Consider the following 19,035-nt stretch of genomic DNA (forward strand, 5'->3'; position numbering starts at 1 on the left):
GCCAAAAATTCTATCCCTTCCCCCTGTGTGCCGATTTCTGTTATAAGGTTAGAGCTGGGTCTCATGTCGCTAGAAGGACTGGTTCTTGAAAGGAAAGGATTGCTTGATTTTTAAATCTGTAAAAAAAACTAAATGCCAAGCATTGAAAGTTTTGTGTACTCTTTGTTTGTCACCAGGACCTGTATTAACTAAGAAACGGTGTGTTCAAAATGATCCTGTGGACGCCTGATCAGTCTCAGGAACTGCCAGCCCTATGCCATAGGTGGAAGACCAAGTTGCGAACTTGGGATTGGAGTTGTAATTATGACAGACTAAGGAGACTGAAAACCTATGTAGAGGTGTTCAAGAACATGCATAGGTATCTTACTCCGCAAAGATATCTAATGATTTGCAGCTTAATTTGTAGATCAGTAGGTCCTAGACATGGCTTGTCTCCAGAACATAGAACATGTCGGCCATGTAAAATCAGTAGTAAGCTAGAGACATCATGACATGCTCCAACTTAATGTATGAGTTCTGGACCGCTCTATGTGAAAGAGTTAGGTGAGTTTGTTTACACATATGATGCTATCAAGAGTTACGATTTCTGGAAATAATGCCTGAGTACTAGGAATTATTCCTTTCACATCATACTTGATAGAGTTTGGATGTGTATAGCTGCTAAATTAAATATTGACAGATTTTAGTTTACATTTGACATGGATTTTACTGTTGCTATTTAACACAGAGATATTTTAGGTATTGCGTTAAATGATCTTTTTATACTCCGATGAAATACTGAAAATGAGCATGATTGAAAGTAAAAGATATGTATTTAGTTTATGGATTTTAATGACGTGTTTTCGTGAATATGTAGATATGTAAACAGTTTTTATTGAAACTAAATCACATTAAAACAAAATTAAAAAAAATAGATTTTAGCTAAAGTTTGGTGGGGTGGTGGGAGACATGGGTGGGGGCCTGGTGGAGGCTGCCCCTGGTGGCTGGGGGTGCGTTGGTGGGAGACATGGGAGGGGCCTGCTGGCAGGTGCCCCACCGTGCTGGGGGGTGCGGTTGGTGGGAGACATGGGTGGGGGCCTGGCTGGAGGCTGCCCCTGCACTGCTGGGGGGTGGGGGTGCTGGGAGACATGGGTGGGGGCCTGGTGGAGGCTGCCCCTGGTGGCTGGGTGGTGGGAGACATGGGTGGGGCCTGCTGGCAGGTGCCCCACAGTGCTTGGGGGTGGGGGTGGTGGGGAACATGAGTTGGACATGGGTGGGGGCCTGCTGGCAGGTGCACCACAGTGCTGGGGGGTGGGGGTGGTGGGAGACATGGGTGGGGGCCTGGTGGAGGCTGCCACTGCACTGCTGGGGGGTGGGGGTGGTGGGAGACATGGGTGGGGGCCTGGTGGAGGCTGCCCCCGGTGGCTGGGGGGTGGGGGTGCTGGGAGACATGGGTGGGCGCCTGGTGGAGGCTGCCCCTGCACTGCCGGGGGGTGGGGGTGGTGGGAGACATGGGTGGGGGCCTGGTGGAGGCTGCCCCTGGTGGCTGGGGGGTGGGGTGCTGGGAGACATGGGTGGGGGCCTGGTGGTGGGTGCCCCTGCACTGCTGGGGGGTGGGGGTGGTGGGAAACATGAGTTGGACATGGGTGGGGGCCTGGTGGTGGGTGCCCCTGGTGGCTGGGGGTGCAGGGGGACATGCGTTGGTGGGCAGTAGTGCAAGTTGACATGTGGGTTGGCTGGTGGGCATGGCCATGGTGGATGGGGTGCCTGCAGGACATGTGCTGGGTAGGCCCCTGTGGTGTGAGCCACCTGCAGGGGCCGTGGAGTGTGTAGAGGGAACACCTGGGAGGACCCACACGTGCAATTCACGTGTGCTGCTCCCGGCGCACCCCTGTAATACACGTACCCTGATGAGATCGCGTGTGGAACTTCCCATGCACCACTGGAATACACGTACCCCGCTCAATCGCGTGTGTAACTTCCCGCGCACCCCAGAAATACACGTACCCCGCTCAATCGCGTGTGTAACTTCCTGTGCGCCCCCGAAATACACGTACCCCGCTCAATCGCGTGTGTGACTTCCCGCGCACCCCTGTAATACACGTACCTCGCTTAATCGAGTGTGTGACTTCCCGCGCACCCCCGAAATACACGTACCCCGCTCAATCGCATGTGTAACTTCCCGCGCACCCCCGAAATACACGTACCCCGCTCAATCGCGTGCCCCCGAAATACACGTACCCCGCTCAATCGCGTGCGTGACTTCCCGCGCACCCCCGAAATACACATACCCCGCTCAATCGCGTTTGTAACTTCCCGCGCGCCCCCGAAATACACGTACCCCGCTCAATCGCGTGTGTAACTTCCCGCGCGCCCCCGAAATACACGTACCCCGCTCAATCGCATGTGTGACTTCCCGCGCACCCCCGAAATACACGTACCCCGCTCAATCGCGTGTGTAACTTCCCGGGCGCCGCCGAAACACACATACCCCGCTCGCACAGGCCCAATTGCTGTATGTTGCAACTTTTGTGATGCGCTGGGACTCTACCGCCTGCCTTCGTGTGGCGGACGTGTTTCAGCTTGTGCGTGTCTTTGGCTGTGCGTGGCTTTGCCGTATTCGATTACATGAATACGTGTGGTTCGAGTGCGTGTGGGCGTTCCGTCTGCTTCCCTGCAGTACATCCCCAGTTACGCCCTTATTTTCGCGCGTTGTTCCCCATGCCGCGCGTTACGCCCCGTGTCCCGCCCACTTTCTGATGTATGCGCCGAGGTTGTGTAATTATGACAGACTAAGGAGACTGAAAACCTATGTAGAGGTGTTCAAGAACATGCATAGGTATCTTACTCCGCAAAGATATCTAATGATTTGCAGCTTAATTTGTAGATCAGTAGGTCCTAGACATGGCTTGTCTCCAGAACATAGAACATGTCGGCCATGTAAAATCATGTAGTAAGCTAGAGACATCATGACATGCTCCAACTTAATGTATGAGTTCTGGACCGCTCTATGTGAAAGAGTTAGGTGAGTTTGTTTACACATATGATGCTATCAAGAGTTACGATTTCTGGAAATACTGCCTGAGTACTAGGAATTCGTCCTTTCACATCATACTTCATAGAGTTTGGATATGTATAGCTGCTAAATTAAATATTGACAGATTTTAGTTTACATTTGACATGGATTTTACTGTAGCTATTTAACACAGAGATATTTTAGGTATTGCGTTAAATGATCTTTTTATACTCCGATGAAATACTGAAAATGAGCATGATTGAAAGTAACAGATACGTATTTAGTTTATGGATTTTAATGACGTGTTTTCGTGAATATGTAGATATGTGAACAGTTTTTATTGAAACTAAATCACATTAAAACAAAATTAAAAAAAATAGATTTTAGCTAAAGTTTTTCAGTGAATTTCAAGGGTTTTGTTATGCCATCATTTTTGATGTGCCACTGCCATGGCCAGTAGACACAGTCTTTGTCCATGTCCACTGTATATGTTCCCTCAATATGTTTCTTTTACATCCACTAGGTGGACCCGGCCATTGGCCCTGGCTACTTTCCTACACTACCTGGCCACTAGCCATGGCTTTTTGCTATGGTCACTGCACATGTTCCACCTTTCCTTTAGGCCCACTGGCCTAAAGGGCATTTGGCCCTGGCCTGTGGGCACGGCCTTTAGCCGTGCCCACTCTATATTTTACAAAAGTACCAAACCATTAGTCATGACCAGTGGCCATGCCCTTCAGCCATGTGCCCTGTATAGTTCCCCCAATATGTTTCTATTACACCCACTAGGTGGCCACTATCCATGTTTTCCGGCCCACTAACCTGGGCCTTTGCCCCGGTTTTTGAGCATGGCCTTTGGCCATGCCCACTGTATTTTTTAAAACGCTTCCAGCCCACTTGCTTTAGCCAGTGGCAACGACCTTTGTCCGTGTTCACTTTTTAGCCCCCTCCTCATTGTAGCTGTGTAAATACTTTTTTTTCTTTTTTCTCATTTTTAAAACTATTTCCCGATAACCCCGGCTATAATAGCAATTTACTACAGATTTACTACAGATAGCCACAGTTATCTAGAGTCGTCTGATGCTCGGGGTTATCGGGAAAAACGATGAAAAAGGTTTTCCACCCTCACAGTTACTCTTCTGGCATTCTCCCCCACTCCTTAAACTCATGTTTCCCTCCCTATCCCTATACTATGCCCTCCCAGCCCTCATTGTTCATGTAACAAACTCTCATTCCAGATCTTGTTTTTGTTTAGTAGTCGCGGTTCCCACCAAATAACTGTGAATATGCTAAAATGTTCCTTCTTTTAACTTGGTCTCTAGCCTCCCTCCAACTCGCCAATTTCACACTGCCCCCCAACCTTTAACCTGATGCCATTGCATCGTCTTTTCTCCTCCAAAGGGAATCATTCTGCCTCTTTGTTTACGGGTAGCCATGGGTATAACCGCAGAGATGTCATGCATCAAACAAAAAAAGAAATTGCAGATTTTTCATTTTTGAAAAGGCTCTATGTTGCAAAGCACTATGGGGGATATGACTTATTTTGGGAGAAGAGGGATCCCCCTTCTCCGTCAAATATTTAAAAAACTACTGGACACAATAACCCCAGACTCCCCAGGCAATCGAGTCAATGCTTCCGTCCCAAGTTGTTTAATACCCGATCCAATTACATCCAGCGATTTTCGCTGTGTGCTTGAGCAAAAATGTGACTTTTTCCTCTATGGGAAAATGAATGGGGACTATGCCAAAACGGTGTTGTTTTGTTTTCTTACATAATGACTTTATTTCTTACCAGATCTTTCCCAAAACGGTTCTGTGGCTATTGTCAGTGAGCAAGGTGCATTTCGCGCTGAAACATTCTACACCATTATATTTTACATTGGTCCCCCTCTAACTTGATTCTTTAGGACATATCTAACTGAATTGTGGTTTTTATACTCACTTTGGTCTTCTGAGGCATAGCACTGGCATATTCTCTCATAGATCCAGGCAGTGTTCACCAGTCATCTAAGCCCACCTGTCTGGGCTTGCAATCCATCTCATGGAATCAGGCCCCTTTTGGGCAAAGTCCTCTCCAAGCTTCCTCTGAACAGCCAGTAGGGAGTACTTCCATCATCTCAAGGCATTATTCAACTTCAGCACTCTTCCATTTTGTGCATGGTTCACCTGATTTTCAAACTTTACAGAATCTGAGAGTTCTCTCTCCTTTCTATGGATTTGAACTCCAATACATCTCAAATTCTCCTGTACTTTCATTTAACATCATCTTTTTTGATTGATTGAGTCTTCCCATTAGTTTTCTTAGAGGTTGGTACTCCCAGAGAACCCCCCCCACTCCCCCATATTTGATAGGTCTAACATATTTAAAACATGTGTTAGAGGTAGATATGTACAATTCAGGACTTAGATCATATTTCTTTCAAATCATTTGAAAAGGACATATCCAGTCATTGCTATATTGATTTTCAGAATTGCCAAACAAACACGGATTCAGGCATACGCAACATGTTCCTATAGCATGAAAACGTTATACAAATTGTATAATTGTATTAATAAAGGATACATAGGTTTTGTCTCATCTCATGGGGTAGACTCTCCTGAGACCAAAAATACCTTTGTCTATGTAGTATTGTTTTAAAGTTGCAGAGAAAAAAGTAATCTATATGATAGTGTAATTTTAAACTGACCATAAGTTTAGTTTCTGTCATTGTGTACATGGATGTTTTCATTTCAGCTTAATTATTCGCTTGAACAGCTAACTGGGACTCTTAGGCTTGAATTCATCCATTAGTTCAGCAAAGATATATTTTATGGCCAAGGTAGAAGTCAAAGGTTGGAATATAAGTGGCCCTGTGCTGTGTGATCTATTGGTATATGGAAATAACAGACTAGAGATTGTTGGAAAAATTGCATTACTCCTATTTATCCTTTTTTTCGAAAGTTGTTAGTATATGACTCTTTTGATGCATCCTGGCTTAATGAGTTTATTTGAAGAAGGATACAAGGTCTAGTTTTGACAGATAGCTGAGTCGTGAAAAGTTATGGCCTTCCAATATATTTATTTTCGAATAATACATGTGAACTCAAGTTACTTTGTAATGGATTCACTGAAAATCAAGCTTAGGAAACCCCTATAATTGCACCAGACAACTTGTAAAGTAATTTTGATGTATACATAATTTCTAATATTCAAAAGCACAATCTTGTATTTCGGGCGCATTTAAAAGTGAGCCAGTTTTAATTTACAAATGCATCACAACAATTTATTTAATACAACACTCGTAGAAAATAAAGTGTAATTTGGTTTATAATACAATTCATTCTCAGTTGCCACATGCTTTTAGAAGATGCATATTTCAATAGTACCGGCCAGGCTTTCACTTTAGGAGACATGAGGTTTTATTACAAGTCCGGTGGTAAACTACCGGTGCTACCTCCGGGTTGCCGCCAGACTAACACCCTTTAGGTCACATGAGATACCAATGCCACCAGGACGTTACAAGTCTCAGCAGCCAGGCATATCAGGCGGTGGACAAGGTTAGTCCCCATTCCCATGGAGTCCTCCTGGACTGCTTTTTAACTGCAACACACTTGCAATGAGGTCTTCTCAAAACTGTTCAGCACTATTATAATGTCTCAGCAGCCAGGCATATCAGGCGGTGGACAAGGTTAGTCCCCATTCCCATGGAGTTCTCCTGGACTGCTTTTTAACTGCAACACACTTGCAATGAGGTCTTCTCAATACTGTTCAGCACTATTATAATGTCTCAGCAGCCAGGCATATCAGGCGGTGGACAAGGTTAGTCCCCATTCCCATGGAGTCCTCCTGGACTGCTTTTTAACTGCAACACACTTGCAATGAGGTCTTCTCAATACTGTTCAGCACTATTATAATGTGTGGTGAAAACATCCATCCTTTATTTGATCATTTACATATATGCATATATGTAGTCCTCCTGGACTCCATGGGAATGGGGACTCAGAAGCACTGGCACCATAATGGTGCCAGTGCTTCCATGGCAACTGTGCCTACCGGGGCCGATCTGCTCGGCAGGTCATACCATCCACACGCAATGGCACCGGCAGGCACAGTTGTAGTATGGTGGTCCGGAAAGGGTGTCGGTACGTTGCTACTGGCACCCTTACTTCCAGAACACTGTACTTGTAATGACCCCCATGGTAAAAAAATGTTACTGATGTACAGAACCCTGGTATACATTTCTTCTTGTTTATCAATCCTAGATTCCATTAGTCTTAAGTCAATGCTTTTCCTAGGTTCACGCCATTTGTATCAACTGGTAGATTATATAAAGTAACGTCAGTATTCGCTTCACAAGCTCTGCATCAGTTTCATGGAGTGGGGAAAAGCAAATTATACATGAATAAAGTAAGGTAGCATCCCTGCCCCTTGTGTTTGATGCAACATTACAGTTCTGTTTTTATTATGTGCACCCTCTGTAATTCCCTATCAATGACATGAGATGGTTCCCTCGGAACACTCGTCAAATAGATGATTTAAAAGTTATTCACAGCCGCAAATGAATGTGTCAAGCAGTCGATTCCCTAATCATTTTCAAGTTTCCACTATAGATAGAATCAATCATGTTGTTATTACATAATCCCTTTAGTACATCAACTGTAGGGAGTCCAAAGAGCAACACATTTGTGACTTAGAAAGCATAAATATGTTATGTGTAGTTAGTAAGAAACAAAGAAGGTGGTCTATTTATATTACACCATAGTGTTACGTCGACTCAGTTTAAATCCATGAGTTGTTTGAAAATTAATTCCACAATTGGATATTGATATTAATATTTCTTTGTAAAAATAACCATGCAGTTAGCACTATGCATTATTCTATGTTTGACATACAACGATACAAATTGTTTATCAATTGTTCTGTATCTTGTTATCAATGTGACCAATCTTTATGTCCATTTTTCTTTTCTGTCTTTCTCTATTTGTTTCTTACTAACTACACATAATCTATATCTCAACTCAGGGTACTGCAAAACGTGGCCACTCTGCTCGATGTTCAGCATGCAGCTCTTATAATCATTGGTGCTGCCACTAATTCAAACTCAAACTATGTCAACACAGTCTAAGCTGGCTTTTCACTGGGGGCTTATACTAGAATGCAACAAGTCTTGCATGCTGACATCTGCTCAGTGTGCAACCTAATATACACGATCATGTTTCGCATGACAGTAGGTCTTTGAATTGACTTGCTATTGAGAATCCACTTTAAACTCACCTGACTTGCGTTCCAGTACCAGAATGATCGTGAACTGAATAAACCACCAGCCCTTTAAGGCGAGTAGCAATACCCTGGAGGTGGATGGGGATGCAGATTTTATTCATCCATCAATAATAGAAACAACTCAGATAATTTGGCAAAAGGTGAACTGTTTTATTTTCAATGATCGAAAACAGGGAGTACAACGAACATCGATGCACTCGCTCGATCCTCTTACTCAATGCATCTTAAAAAAGGCTGGGTTCTTGTACCCGGAATTAGTCATAAGTGACGTTAACCTGCGTTGCAACCAAGGTCATCCTACGTGGCAAACTATAAAAACCTATTTGCAATAATGATTGGCTCTCAGTGAGTATCTAAGTATACGTTCTATACTAGCATGAGTCAGTGAATGAAAGTGATTGGTTACTTAACATTAGTAGGGGCAACTAAGCCCTCCCCTTAAAATCGGTACTATAAACATCACTAAATGTACGACGTCCTATTGGCTACAAAACTATAGGACCCTTAATTACACGGTCCCCTACAATTGGTTGGCTTCTAACCTCTGTCAGTACTTTCCACATATGTCTAGCAGCAGGCAGGCCAAACGTCCAGGTGCTGGTGAGCTCGCCTTAGCACCAGCTTCCCACAAATTAGCATACTAATCCATCATAACCTCAATGGTCAGGTGTCAATTAGGGCTTTGAAATTCGTCCTTGAGCGTGTTCTTAGCTCTGAGAAATTTAGGGAGTGAAGGCACGGTCTGCCCTTGTGCGTATGTGTGACCACCTCGTTCATCCAACTTCATCCTTCCACGTTACTAGAGACCATGGAATCGAGCCTTTTGTGCATTTAAAATACTAATTCTTAATAGACCTCTGACGTCCTTTGTTTTTGTCCATGCCTTCAGAACAGGTGTTCTGTTCTTTCACACGATTTGTAACCAAAGTCAGTTTGCTCCAATTTGATAAGACCTTGGCTTCTTGGCTCACCCAACTCTGCCTGCCGAGATTCATTTTATTATTTCAACTGCTTTTTAACTGCAACACACTTGCAATGAGGTCTTCTCAATACTGTTGAGCACTATTATAATGCGTAGTGAAAACATATATCCTTTATTTGATCATTTACATATATGCATATATTGGCGCTTGCTGCAATCTATTCACTATAAAGCATAAGACTAGCTTCATGATTACTTTGCTGCTTACGTTTCTTGCATCAGTACACGTATACAATGACTTGATATCTTCATCGTTTCTGTGGCATAAGCTTCTTCACCTTGATCCCAAGATGTCACTTATCCTCGGTACTTTCTTGATGCCTTAGAGAATATCTGCATTCTCTGGTCTCTGTATCTCTTCTATACACGTCAGCTCACTCTGTGTGATGTCACCATTCATCTTTGCCGTTTCTCTGCTGTTTCTTTAGGAGTCTCATTTAAATGGTTGTCATACTTCTTTATTTGCAGGTATGGCTTTCTTAACGGGAATCTTGCTGCCAGGATTCTCTTCAGTATTGGTAGTCTCACTGGTACGGCACAGAGTCCGGATTTCGGTACAAAGTGTATAGGCAACATAGGTGATATAGGTGAAGTGGTTGAGGTGGGGGTACTTGGCTCCTCCTCTACACTCTGGCCACCAGCTATCGCTCTCAAAATAATTCTACAAATACCAGCTTTGCAGAACACTCAGGAATGCTAACCAGCTTCTCTGTGTCCTCCCTATTTTGCAATCCAGGCCATACAACTCTGGGAGGCATCCATTACACTAAAAAACAGCCTTAGCTTGATTTCAATCATCTAAAGAGGTAACTGGTGTTTAGACAGTCTGGTGACCAGTGCCCCCTAGGGGTATAGATTCACTTTGTAGGAGTGAACAATGAACAATCAATTCCATCCTCAGCCAGTAGATTTCACTATTGCAACCTGTCATATCATCACATACTCAGTTTCATGCATTTGGAGTTGGATAATTTGTTTTTTAATACTCTGCAGATAAAATATAATGTAGGATATATTTTCAGCACCTCGCTTATTGCATTCTTACTATTACGATTATTGCAGACAATGAATATGTAGGATTCATAGATTTCTTTTAAACAATCTGACCTGTAACTTGTACGACCTATATTGATTGCATTATGTGTTTATATATGAAAGTTATTTTTTAGTCTATTTTTAGACTGATGAAAAATGTTATGTATCTCACAGTCTTAAAAAGATTTGCACCTTTCCATGCTAGAAATGTGACCCTATTTCTCAGGTTAGTTACATAGCCACATCTCTTTTAATGTTTCTTAGATAGTTGTGATTTTTAGAACGTGCCAGACACGTCCTATGTCCCACCACCAAACATTGTTCTGTGACTCCTCAGGTAAGGCTCAATTTCTAATCACACTTAAAACACTGACTAGGTCAGTGAAGGCTTGTGTCTGTAATGCAATACAATGCTTAGTTACCTTGAGATCTACTATCTAAACTCACACAAATTTAGAATACCAATGGTCCAATGGTCTTCCCATTTGTGTGAAATAACTTTTGCAAGGTTCAGGGAAAATTACATGAAAAAGTGAGAACTGCGGAGGTATTAAAATAGTAATCCTTTTAAGGCAAACAAACTGGGGGCCTTTAAGAACATTACTTATACCTCTTAGCACTACACATTTCCAAACACTCTTTGCCTCATTTATTGTATTAGCACATGGAGATCGTTATTGACCTCCCCTCAACCAATAAGGATGTTCAGAATGCAGACCATAACTACTGTTATTGACTGCACTCTTAACATTCTGACTTCAAAAGCAGACATAAAAACCACAATGCAATGTCTAGGCAAGGTTTCTTTCAACAACACACTTCCTTTCTGAGGGGACTCTTTTTTTGCTGCAACATTCTTCTTAACACATTAAGACATATCATTTACTGTTCCATGATACCTAATACATGCTCATGTCAAACTCTCCAGTTCATCTAAGTTTGAAATTAAAATACTTAATTTATGAAGACAACCTTGCTATTTACACTAAATGCTTTACTTCACCACACAAATTCCAAACCATGTATTGCTACTACCACAGTGTACTAATCGCCTTATACTCCTTGGGAGGGATTGTTATCTTTTGGGATAATGACCCTTCCCCAATTTATGGCCCTCGGCTTTGCCTCGGGCCATAACTTTGTAGTGGGTCATTATCCTGCAATAATGACACCTCCCTTGGTCTATAAGGCTATAATAAGTACCATGCAGAACAAATCCCACATGGCTCACAACGCCCAAGGCCATGTATCATTACTACTGAGATCTGCTCAGTGGCAGAGCCAAGGGAGGGTCAGGAGGGATGGCTGCCCCCCCTGGTTTCCTCCTGGTGCCCAGTGCACCTCCAGCCTCCTGCTGCCACACAATTAACCACCCCCCGGCAGCAAAAGCTGCCTCCGCTACTGGATCTTCTTCAGTGCTGGCAATCTTTTCCTTGCCTCACCATGTATCCAATAAATCCTAGAATCCTGGATACATCGCAATCGGCCTTTTCCTAAACGGCAAGATGAAAAGCAAATTTGGACACTAATGAACATTACTTGACACAGAACACAGCTTTCCATTTTTCTTCTGTTGCTCAATGGTTAAAGGGGTCATGGAAGGAGTTCAGCACACAATGGCCTTTTCAAGTTGAGTAAGGTGTTGCACACAACATCTTTATTTATTTATTTATTGAGCACTCATAAGGCGCACTGTACAGCAAAAAGTGTTTCTAGGCGCCAGAAGGCAACAAGAGGGCACAGGGGAACAGGTGATATAAACAACAGTAACAGTCTTGCTAGGTCTTGTGACATTCAGATCGTGCAAGTGCAGAAAGAAGTGCTGGGGGTAGAGGAGGGTAGCGGGGCGAGATTCAGGTGACGGGGCGGGGTGGCAAGGGGCCTGACCCAGGGTCCAGGCAAGTGCTCAAGGGGGGGGCTCGGACCCGGGGCCAGACAAGTACTCAGGGTGGTGGTCAGGGACGGACAAGTGCCAGGGAATGACAAGGGATGGCTGCCATCTAAGTGTGCGGGAGGGGTGGGGTTGGACCAGACTCAGGGGGGATGTGCCCATCCCACGAAGCTGGTCAGGGAAAGGACCCGGAAGGGTGTTGCTGGTTAGGGGGCGCTGGTGAAGACTGGTCCAGCAGGAGGGGGCAGCAGCAAGGGATGCAGAGGGGGAAGGAGGTAGAAAAGAGCGAAGTCTTGAGAAGCTTCCAGAACTTAAAGCGGTCCAGCTCAAGTCTGAGAGGGGCAGGGAGGCAATTCCAATGGGAGGCATAAGCCAAAGAGTGATATCTACCCCCCCCACTCTTAGCTTGGAAAAACTCTGATCTGCAGAGTGTTTGAGCTAGAGGACCGAAGGGCTCTAGCAGGGAGGCATTTAGGGAGAGAGTGTTGGATATAGTGGTTTCCCAGGCTCCAGAAGGCCTTGTGGATGTTGCAGGGGATCTTGAATTTGATCTTTGCAGCCACTCGGAGCCAATGGAGAGATTTAAGAGCTGGAGAGATGCTGTCTCTGGGCTTGAGGCCAAGGATACATTTTGCAGTCCTAGTCTGGATTAGCTGAAGGTGGCGAAGAGTGGACATAGGTAGTTTGAGGAAGAGGCTATTGCAGTAGTCTAGCCTAGAGAGAACGAGATCTCTTGAGACATTGAGTTTCTGGGGGAATGTAAGGAAGGGGCAAATACCTCTGAGGAGCTGAAGCTGAAAGGCGGCCTTCTTGGTAAGGTCCGTGATGTGAGAGGAGAAGGAGAGAGAGGTGTCAAAGATGACACCAAGATTTTTTTCCTCACTAGAAGGTGAGGGGAGGGGACCCAAGGACAGCGCCAGAGAGACAGAGGGAAGCAGGGAACCCTTCTACAATAAGAAGGATCTCAGTCTTGCTGGCAGTCTTGCTGGCATTAAGACAGTGATTGTTAGTCACGCACCATGCATGAATAGCAGTCAGACAGTCAAATATGAGAGAGGAGTAGAGAGGAGGAAGAGGAGGAAGAAGAGGGAAGCTTGAAGGAGATCTGAGTGTCATCAGCATAACACTGGAATCTTGAATTGAACGCTGCCGTAGTGTGATATTGCTAATCTTTTTTTGTTTTTGAATACAATATTGGCTAGTGTGTAGACGCTACCAGGAGTTAACGGCCCACTGAATGAGATAATGAGGGTGATAGGACCCAGAACAGTCCACCACTCCAGGGATTATTGTCATTGGCACCCCAGCATTACGTCATTGACTTTTCTTTGGATGAAAGTAGATTTATGTAGGGCATGAAAAGATGTTTCCTCTTGGAAACAAAAACTACAAACAAGATGGCAGCCACGTAAAAGGCAACAGTGCCTTTTGAAAGAGTACCTTTTCCATTTTTATCGTGCCCAGTAAGCAATCGGGGAGGCACAGATCCAGTGCAAGCATTGGAAGAGGGGGCAGGTAAGTATCCATTCTTTCAACTTTTACTTAATGGTGATGACAGGTGGTGAAGAAAAGCAGAGAACAAGGTGAGCGAGCCAGAGAAGCCAACAGCTTGCCCAGAATGCAGGCTTATACCGTTAGATGCAGCATGCATTCCGAGCAACCTATTTGATTGCTCAGCACACCCTGATGCTAATTTAGTGTAAAACCAGCTGTACAGTGCGCTATCCAGGATTGTCCAATGGCATGCTTCCACCATTCTTTCCTGGTCACATATTGGATCAATACAGCTCCTGCTGTATGTTACAAAGATATTGCAAGTCACAGAGGAATTCTGTGACCAAAAACAGACTTCCTAGTTTTTTTTCACTTGGTGGCTCTCAAGCTCCACTTATAATCCAAAACTATTGCATTGGAGTAGATGCGAGGAGGGACGCACAACTTGTGGGTGTTGTTTGCATATGTTTTCACCCTTGACTTCCCACTGATCCCTCTTACCATTCTAATTCATGTCCTGTGGTCATTCGCACCCAGTAACTGGCCTTCCCTTCCCGAAATCCCATTCTCCTGTGATCTCGTTGAGCTAGCTCTATCAAGCAGCAACATCAGTATTTATTTATTTTTATTTTATTTATTTACATTTATAAAGCGCACAACAGCCCTTGGCCATCGCGGCGCTGTTGCATAAGGCTTACTTAGTTACATAAGTGCTTGAAAAACATACACGTTGCCTAACCCCAAGTTGCAGGGCAGCATACTTAGTTACATCAGTGCTTGCAAAAACATACAGGTTGCCTAACCCTATGTTGCAGGGCGGCAGCAGCATACAAATGCAGAAAGTCAGTTTAGGTGGCACAAACATGTTGCCCAACCCCATGTCACAGGGCAGTAGGAGCATACAAATGCAGAAAGTAAGTTTAGGTGGCACAAACATGTTGCCCATCCCATGTTGCAGGGAGGCAGCAGCATACAAATGCAGAAAGTCAGTTAAGGTGGCACAAACATGATGCCAAACCCCATTTTGCAGGGTGACAGCAGCATACAAATGCAGAAAGTCAGTTTAGGTGGCACAAACATGTTGCCCAACCCCATATTGCAGGGCGACAGCAGCATTCAAATTCAGAGGCAATTTAGGTGGCACAAACATGTTACCCAATCCCATGTTGCAGGGCGGCAGTAGCATACAAATGCAGTGACAATTTAGGTAGCACAAACATGTTACCCAACCCCATGTTGCAGGGCGGCAGCAGCATACAAATGCAGAGACAATTTTGCTTGCGCAAATATGTTGCCCAACACCATGTTGCAGGACGGCAGCAGTATACAAAAGCAGAAAATCAGTTTAGGGCGTGGCTAGGAGAAGAGGGAAAGGTGACGGGGAGGACAACGAGAGGGAGGGTAAGGGGTACTCACAGCAGCACAGGCAACTACCGGAGGGTAGGGGGCACTCACAGCAACATAGGAGACCATGGAAGGGTGGGGGACACTCACCACAACAAAGGTGATCATGGTGAGGGTGGGGGGGACACTCACCGCAATACAGGCGACCATGGGGGAGGGAGGGTATTATGAACTAGGTACAAGAATTTGCAGAAACCACTAACCTGAGCAGATTACAATCCCTGGACGTGTGGAGAAATTCCCCTGCGAACCTTACCACCCTCCGGCTGACTGGAACAGGTAACAGAGAGAACCAAAATTCCCAGGGAAACCCTCTGGGGTAGAACACCCTGTGCTGGACTGGAGCGGGATGACAGCAGTGGAAACTGGGTCTTGGAGGAAGAAACTGCTACTCTTCTGTAGTGTTGCCTCGGAAGTTGTCTATCAAATACAAGAGATTGGGTAAGTCGAATTGTCAAAAGGAAGAAGAAAAAGAGATAGATAGAAAGTTGGGATCCGCACCTGGAATGGAGTCACTTTGGATCAGACCTCTGTGGTAAACGAGCATGTGCGAGGAGAAGTATTTCCCAGATTTTGGCATGTATCCTACTCAGGTAGTAAATAACAATAAGGACTGTGTTGCCTGATTCGCCAATGATAATTCCCTCTTCCCCTAGAACCTACTTGTCCTCAAGTGATGTGCATGGAAACAGTTGAAAGACTCCGAAGGGGGGGCGTGTCTTCCCTTGATGACGAACAGAAGAGAAATGGAATTTAAACCAACCGTCCTCTTTAAAGGTTTGGCAGTTACAAGCGTAAGTATAATTCCTACCGTGACTCTATGGTATCACTCGTTACGAAGTCGAGTGCATGGAACGAAAGAGAAGCCCTATGGAGAGTAGTGATATCATAGGGAATGCGACATCTTGGAGCGGGCATGACCGCGGGTGGCACAGTTCTGCAAGAGGATGAGAGAAAAGATAAGAGAGGTGTACACAAAGTCGGGACCAACGGTCTCCTAGATTGCAAACTTACAGAGCATCTGACTCTGGAGTAGCAACGCCCAGGAGCACCGGCTTCAGCTGCTTAAGAGTAGTCACATGACTGTGAGAGGGCGGAGATACTCTGCACGCTAAACTGTCAAACTAACAGTATCAGACCGGCACTGTTCAGCCAACATTTTGGGGGATGCCCGTGTAAAAGAATAGCGGGATGTCAGGGTGCCAGCATAATGAAGCCGGCCATGGCGCCATCACGACCAGAAGGAATAGTGAGATGTGACAGGGGGCACTCACTGCAACACAGGCAACCATGGTGGTTGTGGGGGACAATCACCACTTTACAGGCGACAATGGGGCGGCACTCACTGCAAGACAGGAGACCATGGGGGTCACTCACCGCAACACAGGTGACCATGGGGCTGGAGGGAAATCACCGCAACACAGGCGACGAAGGGGGTGCACTCACTGCAACACAGGCGACCATGGGGTGGCACTCACCGCAACACAGGCATACCTGTAGCAGAGAGGGAGCAGACAGGGGCCTTAGGAACGGGTCTTTGGATGAGGGCCGGCCAAGCCTGTCGGCTTCTGATTGGTGCATAAGAGTGGAGCCTAAGCCAATGGGGGCACAGCACTCAGCAGTCGAGATCACAGTGTGCGGGCCGCCATCTTGGAATGGCGGCTCGCAGTTCAAACATAAGGTAAAAATGTAGTAGCTGGCGAAAATACACACACACGTGCAGAAGTATCAAAAGTCCAGTGAGCAGATGTAAATTGCCATGATCATCATGGCAGAGAAGTAATTTAGAGGCATGGAAGCGCCGACGTGCGCTTGCTTCTAAGGGCGCAGGAGGTACTTACCTTCATCCCAAGATGTGCTGATAGTGCACCTGGAAGTGTTATTTCTAAACAGTCTTCTGAGATGTAAAGGCTTTATTGCTGCTGTAAATTCGCAACTTGTTTAATAAAAATGTCCACTTGATATATATTTCTTCCTTGCACTAAAGACCTGTAAAATCCACCATTGTCCCACTTTTGTTCATAGGCATTAGATAAGCATTTGCCAGGGGCCTCTATCACAATGACCAGGTACTCAAAAAATGTCCAGCTGTTGCCATCTTAATGGCAGGTAGCACCATTATGGAAGTGCCTGGCAAATGCGTATTCCATGTCTACACAATAGCCAAATCCATTTGCTTTGCCAATGCTTGTTTAATATGGCCATTAAAATGTGAGGTGCTTTAGTAAAAGCTGAAATTCTGCTTATGGAGCTGCCTTTCACACATTGATTTGCTTTGTGCAGCATGCTATGCCCCTTATGCGTCACAAAAGGGGAATGGAACAGAGTTTTTAAATCAATTTTATCCCTGGCATTGCTCTGCAACCCTCCAGACCATTGTTTACAGTTTCCTCTGCCTTTATAGAAAGGCAAAACCATCTGCAAATCAAGATTGCTCCCTTCCCAAAAGTGTCTGTCCTTTCTGAACTGCTAGATCACATCCCTTCTGCATGAGACCACAATCTATCCCTGAATGTTTCAGCCTCAAACTCACCTCCCGACATACCAACATTAGGCTGGCTTTTGCCATCCACGCTATACTGCTATCTCGCATGTCTTCTTCACAAGCAGTGATGCCCTTTTCATATTACAGGTGAGGGGTGATGTCAAAACTAGACTATTGCCACAACATAAAGCACTGTTTTATACATTGATTGTAGCCTTCAATGCTAGTCAACTGACCTAAAATGGTGTCACAGGTCTTTTTCAGGCCTGCTCAGTGATAGCATGATCTTGTGTAATCCACTGGCATGGTATGCCATGCACCAATCTTGCTTGCTGTCATTCTTTCACGTCTTGGTCATAAATCCCAGCACTTATAAATAGAGAATTGATTAGGAAGGACTTTACGCATTGCTCGGGAGGGACCACCCCGCCCAACATTTTAATAACACCTATTGGGATGATTTTACCCCAGAAAGAGGGAGTGTTTATTTCCCCTTCAATTGAGTGGTATCCGGTCTGTAGTAAAGTATATTTTGGTAGGAGAAAAATAAAACATTTAGAGGGAGAGTATTGTTTATGATGGCTAATGGCATCTTTTTTGGTTGTGACCCCTTTTGGATGGGTCTACTCCATCGGATCTTAAATCTGCATTTTGTCTCCTTCTCTGAAGATAGGAAGCAGCGCCCATCTTGCATACTGGGTTTGCATATTTCATAGCCACCTCATTTCATATGGGAGAAATCACACCATTAAATTGACCATTCTTTGTAAAAGATTTTACTTGCTGAGTTGCGCACACATTTGCTGCTAATGGGTGAAAAATCATTGTTCTATTGATCCTTAATCTGCAACTTGTCTCATTCTCTGAAGATAGGAAGAGGTGGCCATCTTGCATCCTGGGTTTGCATATTTCATAGCCATCACATTTCATGTGTTGGAGAAATCACACCATTAAATTGACCATTGAGGCCAAAAGATTTTACTTGCTGAGTTGCGCACACATTTGCTGCTGATGGGTGAAAAATCATTGTTCTATTGATCTTTAATCTGCAGTTTGTCTCTTTTAAATTAGATCTGAATAGACTGCCATCCTGCACCCCAGGGCTCACCATCCCACAGCCCTCGGGATTCTATCATGGAGGTGTCTGGACATCCCTGGTCTGCAACAGTAGAAGATTCCCCACAGCGTCCCATGCTAGCGCCTGCCTGAAGGGGAAGATTGTCTACATGTTTGGGGACTCCACATTGAGGCAGTGGTGGAACTATCTTGTGGACTTCATTCCAAGTAAGATAGTACTTCTATTTTTTTATTTATTGAATGTTGAGGCATACTTGCCAACATGACCCAGTTCAATTTGTAGGTGTTTATCCAGTCCTGGTTTTTTTTTGCATTCTGGGACTTGTAGTCCGTGTTTTATAATGGGAAAACTGGAACTACATGTCCCGGAATGCAAAGAAAAAAAAACAGGACTGGATATTCACCTACAGAC

At 44.8% G+C, this 19,035-nt stretch overlaps 1 pseudogene; it reads left to right on the plus strand.

Moving 5' to 3' along the window:
* The window catches only part of LOC138472326 (NXPE family member 3-like), a 206,656-nt pseudogene that overhangs the window by 165,451 nt on the left and 22,170 nt on the right, over nt 1-19,035 (plus strand).

The sequence above is a fragment of the Ambystoma mexicanum genome, chromosome 1p, assembly GCF_040938575.1.
Source record: "Ambystoma mexicanum isolate Mex_15411 chromosome 1p, UKY_AmexF1_1, whole genome shotgun sequence".
NCBI classification, from domain to species: domain Eukaryota; kingdom Metazoa; phylum Chordata; class Amphibia; order Caudata; family Ambystomatidae; genus Ambystoma; species Ambystoma mexicanum.